This window comes from Aquarana catesbeiana, linkage group LG08, assembly GCF_042186555.1.
Source record: "Aquarana catesbeiana isolate 2022-GZ linkage group LG08, ASM4218655v1, whole genome shotgun sequence".
Lineage (NCBI taxonomy): Eukaryota > Metazoa > Chordata > Amphibia > Anura > Ranidae > Aquarana > Aquarana catesbeiana.
The window spans coordinates 43,220,644-43,242,130 of NC_133331.1; the positions used below are offsets into that span (position 1 = coordinate 43,220,644).

Sequence of the window (21,487 nt, forward strand, 5' to 3'; positions counted from 1 at the left end):
TTTCCATAATTTGCTAGAAAATTTGACTAATCTTGAAGAATCAATTCTCTAGCACAGTAACGGCAACTCCTCTTCCAAGAGTGTCTAATTACTCTCTATGCTGGCCCAGCTCCTTCACCCCGCCCTTCACTTCTCTACCTAAACTTGTATGCAGTTGCTAAGGGAGGAGCAAAGGGAAATACTATAAATTTGTGGTCTCTAAAGTGTGTCCCTTTGCTTGCGTCTATCTGGTCCTTGGGTTATTATCCTTTTCATGGATAACAATGATGAGACACAATTTCATCCACTGACACCAACAATGGGGCACTATTCCTTCCACTGATACAAGCAATGAGGCACTATTCCTTCCACTGACGCCAACGATGTGGTATTATTAATTTATTATTGGGTTGTTAACAAGCAAGCTATCGCTTGTGAAACGTTTACCATTGCCTGTATCTGTCTGACCCTTTTTTGACAATAAAGATGACATCAAGATAATTTGGAGTTCCAGTGTGCGACCAATTCCTTGTCATGTTGGTCTTCCACGGTGGTGAGCCGTGGTCTGCACCTGTGATCCATCCTGCACCTGAGAGTTTGCCTGGAGAGGTGTGCTTCTCTCTGTTCTTTGATGTGGTATTACTCCCCCCAGTGAAACCACGGATGGGGCACACTTCTTCCCATCTACACCAATGATGGCGATCTATTCCTACCACTGACACCAACAGTTGGGAATTTTTCTTCTACCCACTGACCACAGATGCTAAGTCATTTTTTTTACTTCCAATGACCACCAACCCCGAAGCATTTTTTTTTTTTTTACTGGCACTGTGGAATTTTTCTGCCACTGGCGCTGTGGGTTATTCTACTCCCACTGGCAACAGTGTAAGCCCCCCCCCCCCAATGTCTCAAGGACAGTGAACCAGCCCTTTCTTTTAAATGTATTGGGACACCTGCTATAGGGTAGAAATTCTGTATAAACCCTCTGCACACTGCTTTATATTCTTTCTAGCAAACTTTGCAATCAAAAAACAGGAATTTTCAGTTCACATATATTGCAATAAATGTTTGAGCTGGCCAACTGTGTCCAAGTAATTCCTTTATGGCTAGTCCTACTCTGCTCTGCAAATGCAAATTCTACTGTGGACACCATGCAAACAGACACAAAGTGGGGGAGAGTTACTAGGTTCAGGTCTGTTCACTGACCAGAAATAGGACATACCTGTGCTCAAATCCCAATAGTTTGTACATGTATATAATCTATCAGGTCCTGTTTTTTTTATTGCAAAGTTTGCTAGAAAGGGTATATAGCGGTGTGCAGAGGATTTATCCATAATTTGTAGTGTTAAAATGTGGTCACAATCCTTTAGCACCTGATGGAATATATACATGTACATGCTATTGGGATTTGAGCACATCTTGTTTCTATCTAGTTTCCCCTGCTATAGGGTGTCAATGGAGTGACAGATCTGAGTCTGCTGAGGCTCCTAAAATCATACCCAAGATGGTGGTGCCCAGAGTTATCTCAAAGCTTTTAGATGTCTACACAAGGGAGGCTTAAGGCAGCATTCACACCTGAGCGTTTCAAAGTCGGGCGTTTTTAGCCCGATTTTGCCGCGATTTTGTTCAGGACATCAATGTAAAAGGCAGAAAACCGCCTGTAATCTGCCCCAAAGAAGCTCCTTTTCTTTTTTGAGCCTAGGGCGTTTTTTGCTTCAGGTGACAAAACGCTCAGATGTGAATAGGTGCCATTGAAATGAATGGGATTTTGCTTGTTGGGCGTTTTTCAGGCTTTATGAGCTGAAAACGCTCAGGTGTGAATGCAGCCTTAAAGTGATATTAAAAGGCAAGTTTAAAAAAACAACAAAAAAACAAACATGTTATACTTACCCGCTCTGTGCAGTGGTTTTGCACAGAGCAGCCCAGGTCCTCCTCCCCGTGTCCCCCGTCGGCGCTCCTGGCCACTCCCTCCTGCCAAGTGCCCCCAAAGCAAAAAGCTGGCTCTGGGGGCACCCAAGCAGGCTCACTCCCAAGTCACTGCTCTGTCCATTCACACACAAAGCTTTGGCTAGGCCCGCCCCCTCTCTCTTCTCATTGGTTGAGACAGCAATGTCAATCAAAGCCAATGAGGAGGGAGAGTCCCGAGAGCTGAGGCTCTTGTGCACTTTGCTGTATCACGACTGGGCTCAGGTAAGTATTAAGGGGGCTGGGGAGGCTGCTGCAAACAGGTTTTTTACCTTCATGCATAGAAAAATCTTGAGACTTTAAAACCACTAAGTTTTACTAGGTAAATACCATGCATAAAACACACACATATAATCTTATGAATGGAAGATTTGACAGGGTCTCTTTAAAGAAAAAAAATATGTGAGCCAAACAGTTTATCAATATTTGCACGTTAGCAGTGCAGACAATCTGGTACTAGTCTTACTGCTATTTCTGAGAACTGAAGTATACAGTTCAGCTTTGAAAGGAACATTTTTAATGATCCTTCTACAAAGGAAGGAAATACAGCATCATAAATGAGAAACCGTTCCTCATAAAACAAGACCGTGGACAGGATTCCTCTGTGGAGTGGAAGTGGATGGAGAAGAGGCGGGGAAGGCTATGATATATTGCCATCACATGTTAAATAATGCAGAATATTCCAATGCAAAGAGCCCATCACATATTCACATGACACGGTTCACACCCATTATGCTAAAGCACAAGTTCGGCATCTTGATGGGTTTCAACTGCCCCCACCAATCAAAATGTTTGTTATGCACATTAATATGCTAGATAGTGATTAAAATAATAAATATATCTGTAGCCCCAAAAGATCAGGCAAGATTCCCTTTGAGATTTTAATTCATCAAAAGTATGAATAAAAGGGACAATGTGATTTAATGAAAACACATTATCCAGAAAGTGGAAGTAATGAACAGCTGTTGTATAAATATAGCAATCACCTGGGACTCCATCTAGTGTCACAGAGGAACACTGCTACACTACCTGAGACTCCACTGTTCAATTCAAATAATAAACTACCATAATGTACTGTCAGGTAAATTTAGGCAGGGCTTTGCTGTGAGCTAGGCCTGTTTGTTTTGATCTGGGGGGGGGGGGGGGGGGAGTGGTTTAGTGTAGCAGCAGGTGACTGACATGTGCGTCAGCTTTTGGGCGCCTCCTCTGGTTTTCAGAAGGTTCTGGAAAAGAAGCAGGGCAGAGAGCTGAAATGACATGGGGTGTATGTGGGATCCCTGAACAATCCCCAACTAGGATTGGCAGGGGGCAGGCCTCCTATGTATACCCATGGTCAGCCTGCTGTGGGTAGGATTGCCACCTGTCCGGGACTCACCCGGGCATTACGGGATTTGAATCCTCTGCCCGGGTTTCCATCAGTAAAGTAAAGTAAAGCATGGCAATGTGAAAGGATTCCCGCAATATGCAGGTAATTATACTGTATTCACTCCCAATTATAGGTAACACTTCTCAATGTTTCATGCTAAATTTACTCACAGATCGTCTGGTCACTGTACAGAGATCTCCACATACATTCAGGGGAATCAACCTGTCGGTGTGCTCCCACTACAAACGTTTTTTCCAGCTGGCAATGTCCATGACTGTAAGATTCAGATTGGAGGTTGGATGGATTTCTCAGGTCTGTGCATCGAATGTTCGAGTTAAAATATCCCTGAAAATGAGTGGCTAAGCCAAGCAGGGAACTTTGTAAGTTCCGGGTGTAAGGAACGAAACATGTAAACATCTAAACGCTGGGACAGACACCCCCGTTCCCTACTTGGCTCAGCCACCCACTTTCAGGGATATTTTAACCCGAGCATTTGATGCACACATGGAGAAGTCTATCTGACCGGAGAAATCCATCCAACCTCCTCTCAAGGACTCTGGAGAATCACTATACTATATACTGAAATAGAAATACTGATCAGCACAATCTGAATCTTACAGTCAAGGACATTGCCAGCTGGAAAAAAACGTTTGTAGTGGGAGCACACCGATAGGTCGATTCCCCTGAATGTATGTGGAGATCTCTGTACAATGACCAGCGGGATCTGTGAGTAAATTTAGCATGAACAAACACTGAGAAGTGTTGCCTGTTGCCCTGTTGGGAGTGAAAATAATTACCTTTACGCTGCGGGAATCCTTTCACGTTGCCATGCTTTACTTCACTTGAATCTGTTGTAATCTCCTATGTACAATGAATGAATATCTGAGCAGATTGGATCAGTATTGTGCATTTTATGCCGTTTTTCTCCAGTGATGCTATATCTCCTTGTTCTCAATGACTACTTACCTGGAATAAGCAGTCGGGACTGATTATAATCTTCATTACACTCACATGGAATACGGATGTATAAATGTTTGACTGCATTATGATATGCCCATGTTCAATCCCGTTGTCCTTTTAGCCCCACTGACTGACGGACTCAGAGCCGGTTCACACGGGGGCGACTTGTCAGGCGACCTAGCCACCTGACAAGTCGCCTCCCGTTCTGTACAATGGAACCGTTCTAATCGGAGCGACGCAAGTCGCTCCGACTTAGAAGAAAGGTTCCTGTACTACTTTGGGGGCGACTTGCATAGACTTCTATACAGAAGTCGTCTTGCAAGTCGCCGCGGCAGTCGTGTGCAGGTCGTGCCGCTTCTAATGTGAACCGGCGCTCAGGGCTTTTTTTATCAGAGAATAGGTACAGGAACTCACCTCTTCTGAGTCCCCCCCCTTGTCTCCGCCCCCTACCCACCTCCAAGCACCATCCCTTGATTCCACCTCCTACCCACCTCCAAGCACCATCCCTTGATTCCACCCCCTACCCACCTCCAAGCACCATCCCTTGATTCCACCCCCTACCCACCTCCAAGCACCATCCCTTGATTCCACCTCCTACCCACCTCCAAGCACCATCCCTTGATTCCACCCCCTACCCACCTCCAAGCACCATCCCTTGATTCCACCTCCTACCCACCTCCAAGCACCATCCCTTGATTCCACCCCCTACCCACCTCCAAGCACCATCCCTTGATTCCACCCCCTACCCACCTCCAAGCACCATCCCTTGATTCCACCTCCTACCCACCTCCAAGCACCATCCCTTGATTCCACCTCCTACCCACCTCCAAGCACCATCCCTTGATTCCACCCCCTACCCACCTCCAAGCACCATCCCTTGATTCCACCCCCTACCCACCTCCAAGCACCATCCCTTGATTCCACCCCCTACCCACCTCCAAGCACCATCCCTTGATTCCACCCCCTACCCACCTCCCGGTACTGCCCCAAGTATCATATGCTAAATAATTTGTATGGAACTTGTCTAATAACAAGAAAAGCAGTAAAAATACATCCACTGGAGCCAGCAACAATAGACCCCACCCCAGTAATAATAGATCCCCCAAACATCAAAAATTCCCCTCCCAGCAATAATAGACCCCACCCCAGCAACAATAGATCCCTCACACAACAATAGACTCCCCCGGCAACAATAAACTCCCCCAGCAACAATGATCCCCACCCCACTAACAATAGTTCCCTCCCTCCCAGCAAAAATAGACCCCACCCCAGCAACAATAGTTCTCCACACAACAATAGATCCCCCACACAGAAACAATGGACCATCCACAAAAAAATACCACCCTCAGTAACAAAAGATCCAACCCAGCAACATTAGACAAGACCCCCCCCCCAGCCGCATCAACAGATCTCCCAGTGGTCAGCATTAACAGACCCTCCAGCAACAATAGACCTCTCCCTCAACAGTAGATCCCTACAAGCATCATAAGAAACCCCCCCCCCTCGTAACAACAGATCCCTCACAAGAAATAATAGATCCTCACACAAAAACAGATCCCCACCAGTGACCATAAATCCCCCAGCAGACAGCATTAATAGACCCTCCAGCACATCCCTTGCTATTACATACATTTGGTGCTGGAGGTGCCAGAACTGCGTTCCCCCACGTTCCCGCTGAAAAAAAGCTCTGGACGGACTTATAACCAGGGTAGCTGTACGAGATAGTGTGATATATGTTATATGTGTTTTACACAGACACACACTGCTCCATTTTAGGAAAGAGCTGCAGGGATTTTTAGCTGGCTTTGAGGCATTATTTAGGAATCAAGAGGGGTGTTTTGCATTGGGGAGGGTGGGCTTGCCTATTGTGGGTTTTTTTTGCACTTTTTGACCCTCAGTCATACGAGGGCTATTTTTGCCCTACATAGTGTGTTTGGTTTTCAGAGGAATTTTTTGGGGTGAGTTGGATTATATGGGGGGTCTTGGGTGATTGTGCTAATAAATTGTTGTACATCACTTCTTTTGGCAATAAATTATTTTTTTAGTTTAACTCTGGGTGTGTAGAAGTCTTTGTGTTTTTTATTTTTTGTTTGTTGGTATGGGATTACACTGGGAATAGACTGACCCGGGGGGGGGGGGTAATACTGGGAAACAGACTGACCTGGGGGGATTAGATTGGGGGACAGACTGACTTGAGGGGATTATATTAGGGGACAGACTGACCTGGGGGGATTATACTGGTGGACAGACTGAACTGGGGGGATTATACTGGTGGACAAACTGACCTGGAGGGGATTGCACTGGGGACAGGCTCACTTTTCGGCCATTCCCACTGTTTATCACGGCGCCGCATTACTACTCTTAGGTCTTTTACAATTCTATAATGTATACTGCAAAACAAAAAATTGCTGTGCGCCTCTGAAGTGTTCGGGTTTGGCTTGATGAAAAGGTGGGTACCCTAGATGTGGGAGGAGTTGTCGGGTGGAAGAACTGAATGATGGAGTGTTAGACTGTCGTGGTCTCAGGGAACCCCCTTTCTGGGGGAGGGGGGGGGGGGGCGAGCTCAGGCCTGGAGCTCAGGAGCTGGGAGGGAGCCTTTCTTTACACGGTCATTGAGAGGTGTTCTGGGACAGGAGCAGGAAGAGGACAGTTGGGAGCACTGCCAGGCAAGTCATTCAGGAGGGATCCATGCCGGGGTTGGTGAGTGAGAAGCACAGTGTGAAGCTCTGGGAGAGACATGCAAGGAGTTGGATGTGGAGCCAGAGGATGAGACTGTGGTGTTGTTTAGGAGTCAAGTCGTTGCAGCCATGAGGGCTGGCAGGATTTGCATCGGACGTGCTGGGATCACCACCAAGTGTCAGCACATTTATTCTTCTCCACTTAAACGGTTGCTACAAAAGGTGGCTGCGGACCCCTGCCAGTAAAGGGCTACTAGGAAAACATTAGGACTTATTCAGAGTGAGGCCTAGCCATGTGCTAACGGTGACAGGAACCTAGATTTGGACAGTGAAGTGAAGCAAGTGATCTCAAGTATATGTGCAGAGGAAGAAACTGTCAGATCTAGACTCAACCAACTTTGATTTGAGAAGTATTCATTATATGGGCATCCCATGTCCCTTTTCCCCCATCCAAGTTTAATCCCCTAATAAAAACAACAAAAACAAGCAAGAGACTATTCATTGTCTGGGAAAGTGTGCCAAAATGTATGTCTGACCAGCAGGGTGAAATGTGTGGATGCTAGAACACGCAGCGACCCCACGGGGGTACCGCTACATGTACACTATATTACTAAAAGTATTGGGAGGCCTGCCTTTACACGCACATGAACTTTAATGGCGTCCCAGTCTTAGTCCGTAGGGTCCAATATTGAGTTGGCCCACCCTTTGCAGCTATAACAGCTTTAACTCTTCTGGGAAGGCTGTCCACAAGGTTTAGGAGTGTGTCTATGGGAACGTTTGACCATTCTTCCAGAAGCGCATTTGTGAGGTCAGGCACTGATGTTGGACGAGAAGACCTGGCTCACAGTCTCCTCTCTAATTCATACCAATGGTGTTTTATCAGGTTGAGGTCAGGACTCTGTGCAGGTCAGTCAAGTTCCTCCACCCCAAACTCGCTCATCCATGTCTTGTTGGACCTTGTTTGTGCACTGGTGTGCAGTCATGTTGGAACAGGAAGGGGCCATCCCCAAACTGGTCCCACAATGTTGAGAGCATAAAATTGTCCAAAATGTCTTGGTATGCAGACGCCTTAAGAGTTCCCTTCGCTGGAACTAAGGGGCCAAGCCCAACCCCTGAGAAACAACCCCACGCCATAATCCCCCCTCTACCAAAATGATTCAGACCAGTGCACAAAGCAATGTCCATAAAGACATGGATGAGCAAGTTTAGGGTGGTCCTGACCTCAGCCCGATAGAACACCTTTGGGATGAATTAGAGCGGAGGCTGCAAGCCAGGCCTTCTCATCCGCATCAGTGTCTGATCTCACAAAAGCACTTCTGGAAGAATGGTCAAACATTCCCATAGACACACTCTTAAACCTTGTGGACAGCCTTCCCCGAAGAGTTGAAGCGGTTATAGCTGCAAAGGGTGGGCCAACTCAATATTGAACCCTACGTACTAAGACTGAGATGCCATTAAAGTTCATGTGCGTGTAAAGGTAGATGTAGCAATACTTTTGGTAATATAGTGTATATTACTGGGGTATATATCTTAAAGCCCAACTGAGTTTATTTTTGTAAACTTTATTTTAGACATTAAAAGAAAAATGTATCCGATTATCTCTAGCTGCAATAACCATCTTCAGATCACAGCTGTCCCCTGAATTGCCTATTCCTCAGCACAAGATTTTCTCATGTGTTAAATGACAACCAGTGGCGCACAACCCAGGAAAAATGAACAAACACTGAGTGCAGGGTGTCATGGCGCTGCCCCCTAGGCACTCACATTGTACTGAGGCACAGATTGGTGCTGATGTCAAAACCATAGAGCCTCTCTGTTTTATCCAGGACTGCCCACCATCAGAAGACCAAAGATGAAGAGGACTTAAGGTATCATGTGATTGGGAAGAAAAAACAAAGTATACCATAACCCCGGCAGGGGAACGAGGGCCAGGATCTGGGGATCAGGCCCGCCAATGTCATTCCTGCCTACCGGAAGAAGCCAGATGCAAGATGAGTAACTTTTATTTCTATTCTTCTAACATTGTATTGTTTTTTCTTTCACTTAGGATTTTTTATTATAAGAATGAATTGACCTCAGGAATTTTTCTGTCCATATTAAATCTCTCTGTACCTGCAGTTTTCTAGCAGAAGGATAACAAAATAGTTTTCAGATTTTCCATGCCTGTGGTCCTTCTCTGCAGAGGCTGCTGTCAACTGCACATTTCATAGCTGGCAGTTAAAAACAGGTTAGAATAATTGCAGCATCTGCTTTGTTCAGGAAACGTACAGGTCACCCATAGCAACCACTTAATATCTGGGCCAGTGGAGAAAAACACAGCAGTATGCAATTTGAATATATTATGTTTGGTACGATAGATATATATATATATATATATATATATATATATATATATATAAAAAAAAGCTGGGTACCTATGGTATTTAAAAGTCGCAAGCATACTGTGCAACTTATTTTATAGCTTTATGTGCTGAAGACATAAAATAACATAAGTGTGATGGGTAAAACAGGCTGAAACATACAAACAGAAATGGTCTACCACTTATGAACAAGAAGCATGCTGTAAAATTTAAATTTCAAAATGCAACTAAAACTGGTTATAAAGGTTAATTGGCAAAGTCATTGCGATGGTTCTCTCCCAACGAAGAGGCTTGGCAGCACAAAAAGAAAAAGGGATTTTAAATCGGTACAAATTCTTCAGCAAGTCAGCAGGAAAACATCACTGTCATAGAAGGAGGCTGTGACACTACTTGGAAAATGGGCAAGTCCTTTGAAGTCTCAAATCATGAGAAAAAAAAAAAAAAAATAATAAAATGTATAGACTTCATAGACTGTTTTTGTTTTTTCATTTTTTTCTTTTTTGTTATAGCATGCAACTGTTAGATCCTTAGGCTACCCAATTTGTTATCCCTCTTAAAGCGGAACTTCTCCTAAAAGGGGAAGTCCCGCTTGTTTGCCTCCTCCTGCCCTTTTACTGCTTCAGATCGCCACGGCCCCCCTTCCCCTACAGCCTTCTGGGACACGTTACAGGTCCCAGAAGACGTTAGGACCAATCGCAAAGCGCAGCACAGCTCGCACATGTGCCGTCTGTGATGCCGGCGCTAGGGACCTGAAACCCACTGCAGAATCGGCTCGGGTAAAGACAGTGCTGGATCCCTGGACAGGTAAGTGTCCATATATTAAAAGTCTGCAGCTACAGTATTTGTAACTGCTGAGTTTAAATTTTTTGGGGGCGAGACTCAAGCCCCTCTTTAAAGTGTACCATCAGATATTCTTTATGTAACATGCATGCATGTGAAGCAATGTTGAAATATAAAACTGGCCAATTTTCGGTCAATGTACTGCCGTCACTGTTCAAAAGAAGTCGATTGTTATATTGACTTCTGTTGGAAAAATTTTTTCGATCAGTGTATTTTGACAGCAGAAGAGCCGGGGGTGTTTTTGTCAAAAGTCAGTAAAGGTGAACTATTTTTTTAATCACATAATTTTTATTACATTTTTTCCCATTGTACAACACATCACAACACATAACATTTCCAACAAATAACACAACCCAAAAAGAAACAGAAAAAAAAAAAAATCCATATTTACTCTCACCAGACACTTGGATCACCATTACACAGAGCCTTCCATCACTTCAGAACCATTAAACATCCTCCTTTTTGATAAAGTTAGCAGCATTATAGAACCAATTCTTTAATAATTAAAAGTGTTATTAAAGCCAGTTTTTATTTTTTTTATTCAAATAATAAACATGTCAAACTTACCTATCCTGTGTGATGGTTTTGCACAGAGCAGCCCCAATCCTCCTCTTCTCGGATCCCCGCTGGCACTCTTGGTCCTAACCCCCCATCCGAGTGCCCTTATAGAAAGCCACTTTCTATGTGGGCACTCATGCATACTCATTCCCGAGCCTCACTGTCTGTGCCTATTGACAAAGACATAAGGGCTCGCCCCAGCCCCCTCACCATAGGATTTGATTAACAGGAGCTCACAATGGCTCCCACTGCTATCTATCTGTCCAGGGAGGAGGGAGAAGAGAGCCATGAGAGCCACTACTCTCATGCACATCAATGGATCGAGATTAGGTCCAGGTAAGTATGGGGGGGGGGGGGGGGTGGCTGGGAGGGGGTTTCCACTGCAAAAAAAAAAAAAAAATTTTACCCTAATGCATCAAATGCATTAAAAGAGTAAGATCACCATTAAAGAAAAATCTGTAAGGTGAACTTACACAGGACGCCTCCCTCACCCCCCCCCCCCCCATCATTTCTGCTGACCTGGAGTGCGGTGATCACCCGCACCGACACATCGGGTCGTCGCCTCACCGGTCCAGGGCTTATAAACCCCAATCAGCTTAATCTCCAAAACATACCTCATCAGGAGGTACGTTTAGGAACATTCTAATTGGTCGGCGCCGTCACATGGGCGGCGCCGACTAATCAGAACCCGCGTAGCCCGTCCTGTCACTGTGGGTGAAGAGGAGAGAAAGCCGCGGGATTTCAAATCCCCGGACTGGTAAAGAGGCTATATGGTGTGCCAGTGCGGGGGAAATCGCCGGACTCCATGCAAGTGGGCTCGGGGGGGGGGGGGGTTGTGACGGGGCAGGGAGGGGGTCCAGTGTAAGTTCACCTTACAGATTTTCTGTAAAGGTGAACTTAAAGTAAAAAATCTTAAGGCATTAGAACCACTTTAATATTGACTAAGGTGAAGTGTTAAGCACATCAACTACCGTATATACTTGAGTATAAGCCGAGTTTTTCAGCACTTTTTTTTGCACTGAAAATGCCCCCCTCGGCTTATACTAGAGTCAGGTTACCTGCTGCCATGTCAATGTTGATGCGGGGGGAAGGAAAGCCATATTACGCTATACATTGTCCCCTCCGATTCACAGCAGGGCTGTGTGTATAGGAAGTCTGCGCCGTCCACGCCGTCCTGCCTCCTCCTCGTCCGTCCGTGATGAGGAGGAGGCGGAGCTTTGTTACAGTGGCTGTGTGTATAGGAAGTCTGCGCCGTCCAGCCTCCTCCTCATTCGTCCGTGATGAGGAGGAGGCAGAGCTTTGTTACAGTGGCTGTGTGTATAGGAAGTCTGCGCCATCCACTGTAACAAAGCTCCTCCTCATCACGGACGGACGGGGAGGAGGCGGGACGGCATGGGCGCAGCAGAATTCCTATACATACAGCCACTGTAACAAAGCTCCGCCTCCTCCTCATCATGGACGGATGGGGAGAAGGCTGGACGGCACAGACTTCCTATACACACAGCCCTGCTGTGAATCAGAGGGGGCAAAGTACTGCGTAATATGGCTTTCCTTCCCCCCGCATCAATACTGACATGGCGGCAGGAGCTTTTGGGGGTTGGATCAGTCCAGTGGCAATTGGTAAGAAAAAAAGTGGATAATGAAAAAAAAAAAAGTTTTTGAAGGCTTTTATTACATTTTCAGGCTCCTAGGATTACCTAGTTGTCAAGGTGCCCATACTACAGACACAATTCCCTAAGCGCTGGTTCACATTAGAAGTGGCACGACTTGCAGGTCGCCTCACCGAGGCGACCTGCACACAACTGCCGCGGCAACTTGCAAGACGACTTCTGTATAGAAGTCTATGCAAGTCGCCCCCAAAGTAGTACAGGAACCTTTCTTCTAAGTCGGAGCGACTTGCGTCGCTCCGATTAGAACGGTTCCATTGTACAGAACGGGAGGCGACTTGTCAGGCGGCTAGGTCGCCTGACAAGTCGCCCCCGTGTGAACCAGCCCTGAAGCTTCCCTTTTTCACAATCTCTTCTCTATAAGGTACATGGGCACAGTGAGGCTTGCAATGGGCATAGTGAGGCATGCAATGGGCATAGTGAGGCACGCAATGGGCATAGTGAGGCTGAAAATGGGCACAGTGAGGCGGAAAATGGGCACAGTGAGGCGGAAAATGGGCACAGTGAGGCTGCAGATGGGCATTGTTGACCCTCTTTTCCACTTACAGTAGCTGCTGCATTCTGACCCTAGGCTTATACTCGAATCAATAAGTTTTCCCGTTTTTTTGTGGTAAAATTAGGTGCCTCGGCTTATATTTGGGTCGATTTATACTTGAGTATATACGGTATTTTCAGTTAGATTTCTTGTTTTATTAAAGCATTACAATACTTACCTCTCCTTCAGTGGTCCCAGGTTCCTTGATGGCATCCTCTACCCAGCTTCTTCCAGGTGCCGGGATGCAACTGTCTGCATTGGTCGTCACGGGATGACATCCTGCGTATGCGGAGCTCAGTGTACATTCTAAAGAAGACTGAGAGCAGGCAGGTAGGTTTACTTTACTGCAGTAGAGACACTGCATGTCCCTTCCACAATGTCTGCCTGCTTACAGTTTTTAATTAAAGACTTTAGTTCTGCTTTAATACAGGATTAATAAGAAATCGTACAAAAGAAGTCCTGGACATCACACAGCAAGATCAGTAAGCATGATCCAGTGAGTTTAACTGACTCTAGGGAGCCTTTTAAAAGATGGTGAGATTTGTAATATCTGTAACATGTGCACTTAGATTTCCACTGTTCCATAATCTGCATGTTTCTGAAAGTTAAAAGGGAAAATGGAAGCTACAATTCCGAATTTTTTTTAAATGAAACTCATCTACATTTAATCCACAAAAGTGTCCCCTCTGGGTGCTTTTAAGTGCCGCTGCTGAGATAATGCAAGACGAGGTCAGCGTGAAAATTACAAAAGGTTACAAGCAAAACTTCTACAAAAGTTCTGAGATGTTCCTTCTCCATATTTAAGTAAATGCATATCAGACTGAAAGATTTAAGCTGGAAGAGAACCAGTTCCAGGAGCGGGATGATAAGAGACTGTACATTTTTTTAATCCACCTGAACCTACTGCATTTTTCTTAGGAAATATATAGTGTGACTGATGACCCTAGAGTCTAGCAATTAAAGGATAAGTGTAATTTTTAAATGCTCTTTTGATATTCAGGGATACTAAGCAAATTTGCAAAAAAAAAAAAAAAAAAAAACCTGTTGGTGTCCTTTTTTTTCCCTGTGATTTAAAAGCGGTCATCCTAGTCCCACTTCATTGTTTACATTCCACTTGTATGCACTCCAATTTCAGATCAGGACTTTGGCCTGTTTCATATGGGCTTCCGCTTATATTATTATAATTATTATATAGCACCAACAGTCTACGCAGCACTTTACAGCGTAGAGAGGGTACAGTACCATTACAATACAGTTCAATACAGAAGGAATAAGAGGGCCGTTCTCATGGAGTTTACAATCTAAAGGGAGGGGGAGATTGTACAAAAGGTAAATAGCTGCAGGGGATGATCTGATGGAGGTGACTCGGGTACAGGTTTTTTTTTTTTTTTTTTTCTTTAAGGTATGCCGTTGAACATAGTAGTATGACATACCATAGTAAATGAAATCCATTAATTCACAGTAATACAACCATATCAAAGAACCAAAGGATATCAATGAAATACCAGACAAGATTCCAGTACAGCAATATAAGGTATCTGTGAACTGTGGGCAATAGCCTCTATAACAAATATCCCATTTTATAACCTGTAGTGTGGTGGAAGACAAATAGATAGATTTATTTGTAATGAACATACAGGGAGAAAAAAAAAGTGAAAAAAACACTAACTACTGTGTTTCCCCGAAAATAAGCCCTGGTCTTATATCAATTTTGGCAACAAAAGACCCAGTAGGGCTTATTTTCGGGGTAGGGCTTGACATGTGCCGTCTTCTCTCCCCATCTCCCTCCCTGCCTGTCAGGAATCCCCAGTGGCCAGTGGAACTGAGTAAAAGTGGGTGTGGAATCCTGGGGTGCACTACGTTGCAGTATTGTGTAGTGTAATCTGTGCGTTTTTGATGGGTGCCATGTTATAGCGCCATGACCTGCCAATCCTCTTCCCACACTGACCTTAATTTTCTGGTGCAGTCCAGGGCACACTCCGAGCATTGCAGAGGGAGGGGGGCCAGAGATCCCCGCTGACAGCTGAAAGAGGAGCAGAAGAGGAGAGCAGTGGGGGATTAGCGGAGAGCCGCTTGACCCTTCCTTGGCCCTTCCCTGCGCTGAGCACTGCAGGGGGGGGGGCTTCGAAGAGGAGAGCAGCAGGGGATCAGCTGAGTGCCGCTGTACAGAAGGTGTTTGTCACATGTGGATTGCAGCAGCATGCATGTTTTGCATTCTGTAATATTGTAGTGCAGTGCATTTTGGGATTTGACAACCACTTTAAACTAGGGCCTATTTTCGGGGTAGGTCTTATTTTCAGGGAAACATAGTAGTTGGTACCGAACCACTGTGAGGTAGGGAGCAAAATAGTGGACAAAATATGGCTCTCAGCCCTATCCTCCCAGTAACCTAATGACCAACGCATACTGAGAGATTTTTTTCTGTGTAGTACAGAAAAAGGATGACACCCTAGGTGTCTAGAAGGGAAGTAAAAAGGAGAGTTAAAAGTAAGAAAGAGACGAAGGGTGTAGAGCTGTGGAGGGGTCGACAGCACACGGCATCAAAATCCCATGAAGGAAGCTGCTTTAAAAGTAGCTGTTCTAAAGTAGAGGTGGGATAGGCTTCCCTGAATAATGGAGTTTACAGGGATCTCCTAAAGGTGGACAGGGTTGGGGCTGACCGGTGCAGTACATTAGCAAACAAGAAACAACGACTCCTGCGCACAGGTGGATCACCATATAAAAGATGCGTCAACACAGGCCTTGCTGCCCTCAAGGATGGGGAATCCTAGTGCAAACCGAAATAAAAGAAAAACAAGGGCGCACCAGCCTTGTGCATTAACTTTTAAAACCATTTAATATACAAAAGGTAAAAAGAAACAACTCACAAGCAAATAGGTGGAGGAGGCACAGCATAAAGTGTACCAACAGCCAGCATGCGACTTAGGATGAGCAATGCCTTCCAAAAATCGTGGAGAGACGCACAAGCATCACAAGCATTGGGGCTGACTGGGCATAATGGGGGCAGGGAGCTCCAGAAGATGGGAGAGGGTATGGAGAAGTACTGGAGGTGAGCACGGGAGGAGGTAACTAGGGAGCTAGAGATCAGGAGGTCTTGGGAGGAGCGGAGAGGACAATTTGGGCAATATCTGCAGATGAGGTTAGAGATATAGCAGGGGCGTTGTTGTAGACGGCCTTGTATGTTGTGGTTAGTATTTTGAATTTTATACGATGGGGTAGGTGAAGCGAACAGATTGGCAGAGAGGAGCGGTAATCATGGATCTGTTAGTAAGATGTATTAGTCTAGCAGCAGCATGCATAATAGACTGAAGGGGGGGGTAGCCTGTGTACAGGTAGGCCAATGAGGAGAGAGTTGCAGTAGTCAAGGCGAGGAAAAAACCAAGGGAGTGGAGTTTGTTGAGAAGGAGTGGGTGGTCAACTGTGTCAAAGGCAGCATAAAGGTCCAAGAGTATGAGTATGGAGTATTGGCCATTAGTTTTAGCAGTTAGTAGGTCGTTTGTGAGTTTTAGTAGGGCAGTTTTAGTGGAATGTTGTGGCGGAAGCTGGACTATAGGGGATCGAGAAGGTTGTTGTCAGTGAGGTAGGAGTTCATACTGTTGTGGACAAGGAGTTCAAGAAGCTTGGAGGCAAACAAGAGCAGGGAGATGGGTCTTAAGTTATTCAAACAGATTAATTTCAGTGAGGGTTTATTAGGTGTGGGAGTAACCAGTGAATGTTTGAGCGGAAAGGTTGAAGATATGGGTTTGAGAGTTTAGGATAGAGCAAGAAGGTGGTCGCAGTAATTGTGAGGGGACAAGTGGTGAGGTGGGTCGTTGAAAGGGGTTTGACAACTTCCTCAGTGGTAACAGGGCTGAAGAAGGAAAGTATTGAGTATGGTGTTGGACCTGGTCTGTTGGCTTGGGGAGGAAGCTGGGAGCTGGATATATCATGAATTATGTTGATTCCTGGGCAGCAAGCAAGATCGCGGGTGGAGGTGGAAGTAAGGAAGTAAAGGTAGAAAATAGTTGACGAGGTTAGGGTGAGAGGGTTAGAGCAATAGTGGTCTAGTAGGTTTGTTTAGCAGTATGGAGGCAGGAATTGTATTTGAGAAGGGCAGATTTGTAGAGGGTGAAGTCTTGCAGGGATTTATTTTTACGTCATGCTCGCTCAAGGACATGGCTACGTCTCTTGAGACTTCTGGTGTCATCTGTTTGAGTGCAGAGGTGGGAGAATATGAGGTCAAGAGTGTTTGTGTCCATTGTTTTAGGTTAAAAGAGGAGGTTAACTTGAGTAGTTGAGAAGTGGCTGAGGTGTTAACATTGATTGGAAAATGAAAGTCACAAAGGATGATGGCGGGTACTTCAGAGGAGCATTTTATAACAGTAGTGTGAACAGCAAGCTTTTGCAAAGCTTTCAGCAGCTTTCTCTAAGTATTTCACCACTTGACCTCCGGAAGATTTTACCCCCTTTATGATCAGGGCATTTTTGGCTATTCGGCGCTGTGGTACTTCAACTGGTGATTGCTTGGTCATGTAACACTGTACCCAATTGAAATTTACATCTTTTTTTTCACACAGATCTGATGTAGCTGTGCATAGTAACCAATCATCTAACGTGTTCAATTAACCGCTTCAACGCCCTTCCTGACCAGAGTACTTTTTTGTGACTCGGGACTGTGTCGGTTTAACTGACAATTGCGCGGTCATGAGATGCTGTACCCAAACAAAATTGACATCCTTTTTTTTCCACAAATAGAGCTTTCTTTTGGTGGTATTTGATCGCCTCTGCGGTTTTTATTTTTTTGCGCTATAAAACAAAAGAATAGTGACAATTTTGAAAAAAAACAAATTTTTTACTTTTTGCTATAATAAAAATCCCCCAAAAATATATAAAAAAACAAATTTTTTTCCTCAGTTTAGGCCGATATGTATTCTTCTACATATTTTTGGTAAAAAAAAAAAAAAAAAAATCGCAATAAGCTTACATTGGTTTGCGCAAAAGTTATAGCGTCTACAAAATAGGGGATAGATTTATAGCATTTTTATAATTTTTTTTTTTTTTTTATTGGTAATGACGGCTGTGACAGACCTAGCCGGGACAGAGGCTGTTGGAGAGGACTGAATGCAAGCCTCTTGCCTTTTGATTATGGGCCCTGGATTTTCAATGGAACAATACTCTTTGTGAGGTGAATTAGAAATCCAGTCTGAACTGTACTAATCGGACTCAGTCGTGTATATATGTATATATTGTATATTGTTTGATTCTGTTGGGGACTCCTTGCTGTGGTCATTTGGGATTTGTGTCCCTGAAGAGAGTGGGGGGGATTCCTCCAGCAGCCCCCTGCTGATAAGACTGAATTATACTGTTGGGACACATCCTGTGAGGAGATGCTGGTGTCAACAACTCCAACTACCTGTGTTTATGTTAATTGAATGAGCTGATCACATTGTCCTCTATACAATGTAGGAGACGGGACGACTCCTATTGGAGCTGCTGCTATTGTGAGAAAATGTCCTGTGATAATTAACTCAGTCTGGGCAAAAGGTCATGTCTCAGTCACCTAGGCTGTATAAAGGATTAGTTAATTAGCTCATGTTAATTAGGTTACGTTTGTATTGTTAGAGTAATATGAGCAGGAGGGTGGAACCTCATCTTCTCCTGTATATAAGACTGTATTCTGGTTCTGAATAAAGTGAGTTCATGTTAGCAACAAGCAAGTGTCGCCTTGTTTTGTGCTCAGAGAGGTTGGAATATCTGATATCTGTATACAGACTGGGAGGAAGTGGTATATGACGGAAGCACTCAAGCGGAGTGTGGGACGTTCCGTGACAACGGCAATCTGCGTTTTTTTTATTGGGACTGCGACATTATGGCGGACACATCAGACATTTTTGACACTATTTTGGGACCATTGTCATTTATACAGCGATCGATGCTATAAAAATGCACTGATTACTGTGTAAATGACCCTGGCAGGGAAGGGGTTAACCACTGGGGGGCAGTGAAGGGGTTAAGTGTGCCCTAGGGAGCGATTCTAACTGCGAGGGGGCTGGACTTCAACACACAGAACAGTGATCACAGCTCTCAAAGACAGAGAGCTGTGATCACTGTCCTGTTACTGGGCAGAATGGGGAAATGCTTTGTTTACAAAAGCATCTCCCCATTCTTCCTCTCCGAGACATGATCGCGGGCACCCAGCGGACAGAGTCCGTCGGACCCACGGTCACAGGGACCACGGCGGGCGAGCGCCTCCGGCGGCGAGCAAGCGCTCACGACACGGCTTCTTAAAGGGGACGTACCTGTACGCCCTTTGGCCTGCCAGTGCCATTCTGCCAACGTAAATTAGCGTGCGCTGGTCGGCAAACGGTTAAACTTTGACAATAGAAGCTGATTGGTCACTAGGCACAGCTGCACCAGAATCTGTGTGTTCCAGTTTTAGTAAATTACCCCCATTATGTCCCAGGCAGCATGAAAGCAAACAGTGCTTTTGATGGAAGACTTATAGCATGCATCTGTGCTATATTTTTGAACCCAAACTGTTGCTTTTCACTACTACATAGGACTTGTGGCTGCAGATTAGCAAGTGAGGATTAGGTAGGAATTTCTTATTCTGACTTACTGTAAATCTTCCTTTATAAGAATCGTCGGTTCTAGAATGGTATAAAACACATACATTTGTAAATTCACCACAAAGGAAAAAAGTATTTGGATATCTTGGGACAGGACATATTTTTTTTCTTTTGGTAAATAATATTTAAAGCATAAGGATTTTTTAAGTGGAACCCAACTCTTGCAATCAACATTCATTTATTTCAAACCTTATGCTACTAGGCATAGTAAATAGATACATTTATTCAGTTGCTTCCTGGTTTCTGGCCTAGCCCAAAATGATGTCATTAATTCCAGGAGTCTACATGGGGCATTTTTTCTTCCTTTCATCTGGAGGTGGGGCTTTCTCATCTAAGCACACCCTGCATTCTGTCTGCATGCCTGAGCTAAGTGCAGATGGATTCCAGGAAATAAAATGTTACATCAGGGGAGTCAAAGTAATTTTCATTGTGGGCCACATCAGCATTATGGTTGCCCTCAAAGGGCCAGCTGTATCTGTAAAACTAGATGTCCAGAGCACCTCACTCTTACATTAGATGTCATCCCCCCCCTGCTATCAGAAGTCAAGAGTCCCTTATCCTCCCTTACATCACAGTGCACCACCTTACCTTTTTCTGCTACAGGGAAGAAGCTGGGGCAGAGCTGGGAAGCAGAAAGTGCGGAGTCTGGAGGAGGATCAGAGGAGCGCTGGAGTCTGCTGACTGGCAAGGCCAGGGAAGGTGGAGAGGAGGGGGTGCTATGGCTGCACAGAGAGGCGCAGGTTCTGTAGGAGGAGTTCTGTCTTCCTCTGGGCTACCGACTGCAAAGATAGGGAGGAGGGAAGGCAGATACAAGCCTCTCCGTGGCTGCACGGAGGATTGCAAGGATCTGGTGGAGGAGGTCTGTCCTTCTCTCTGCTGCCGCCTGCTGAGACAAGGTGAGGACAACAATGAGGGGGTTTCCACAGCTACAGGAGAGGTGCGAGGGCCGGATTAGCCTCCTGGGCCTTATGTTGGACACATGAGATAAGATAAGAGATAAGATTTATGGTCATTGTAAAACAAATCACAATGAAATTACATGTGTGTTACATGAATCGTTTGCCCTTAATAAAGATGGCCATGGCTAGAAAGGCTAGTGGGGGCATTTTTCAAATTGATTTCTCAACAAAATAAAGCATGGAGACATGGATGGATGGCTGAGTTTTCTCTGAATAATAAAAAGGAAATGGCATTTTCAGTTTGTGGTGCTCAGATACCTTTTATTTATTTTTGCTTTAAGAAATATGCACAAAGCTTGAGTTAATATGGCAAAAAAAAAAAAAAAAAAAGTACAAAGTGTGGGGGTTGCTTTAGATAAAGTGACATGCACTTAGGGGGTACTTGGCAAATATCTGATGTTACACAGACGTGCATAATAAAATAATGTTGAGGAACACTGGACTACATGATGCCATTGGAAACTGCCAAGTTGGCTTGAAAATCTTTCAAAACAAAAATACTCCAGACAACAGCATCAATATTTTAAAAAGCAATTCTAGGCAACAATTAGAAGCATTCAGTGAATAAAGATTATTATCTAGTAAAGGTACAGTAAGTGAGTGGGTGTATTTACTAGACAAGTGAGTGGGATTAGGACATTTTTTGTTTTATTGCCTTGAATTGGACGTTACAGCAGAATTTCCATAAAAAAAGTATAGCCCAGAAGTGTTAAAAACTAAAAAAAGCATCTTTCACAACAATACTCCTCTTCAGCCCACAATATTCCCTCCAGAAGGTGCACTCCTTTAACAAAGAGTAGTTCTCTTACGACCGTACTTCCTGACCCCCAGTTCACATATAGAAAACGCAACAAAATCCTACACGTTTCCCACAGCGCATTGAAATCGCACTCCAGTCATGCGATCTGCCACGGGCGTCAATATTAAATTAATGACATCACAAAACTGGTCGCAAAACAGTGTGATTGCAAGAATTGTGAACACCCATGCGATGCGATTCCAGTGCAACAAA

The 21,487-nt window shown here is 44.7% G+C and overlaps 1 protein-coding gene and 1 long non-coding RNA gene across 6 annotated transcripts in view; one reads left to right on the plus strand and one right to left on the minus strand.

Annotated features, from left to right (window-relative positions):
- FANK1 (fibronectin type III and ankyrin repeat domains 1) overlaps window positions 1-21,487 on the minus strand; it is a 208,975-nt gene that overhangs the window by 67,576 nt on the left and 119,912 nt on the right. Inside the window, exon 1 of one of the 5 annotated variants that reach the window (XM_073595749.1) lies at window positions 11,765-12,053. The exons of the other annotated variants lie outside the window; for them this stretch is intronic. The gene's annotated coding sequence lies outside the window, so the exon portion shown is untranslated. Of the gene's footprint in view, window positions 1-11,764; window positions 12,054-21,487 lie in introns of those variants that run through there. 5 annotated transcript variants of the gene reach the window in all.
- Window positions 12,055-16,220, plus strand: LOC141105701 (uncharacterized). The gene is made up of 3 exons (XR_012235629.1): window positions 12,055-12,326; window positions 13,098-13,238; window positions 13,339-16,220. It is a non-coding gene; the product is annotated as an uncharacterized lncRNA (long non-coding RNA).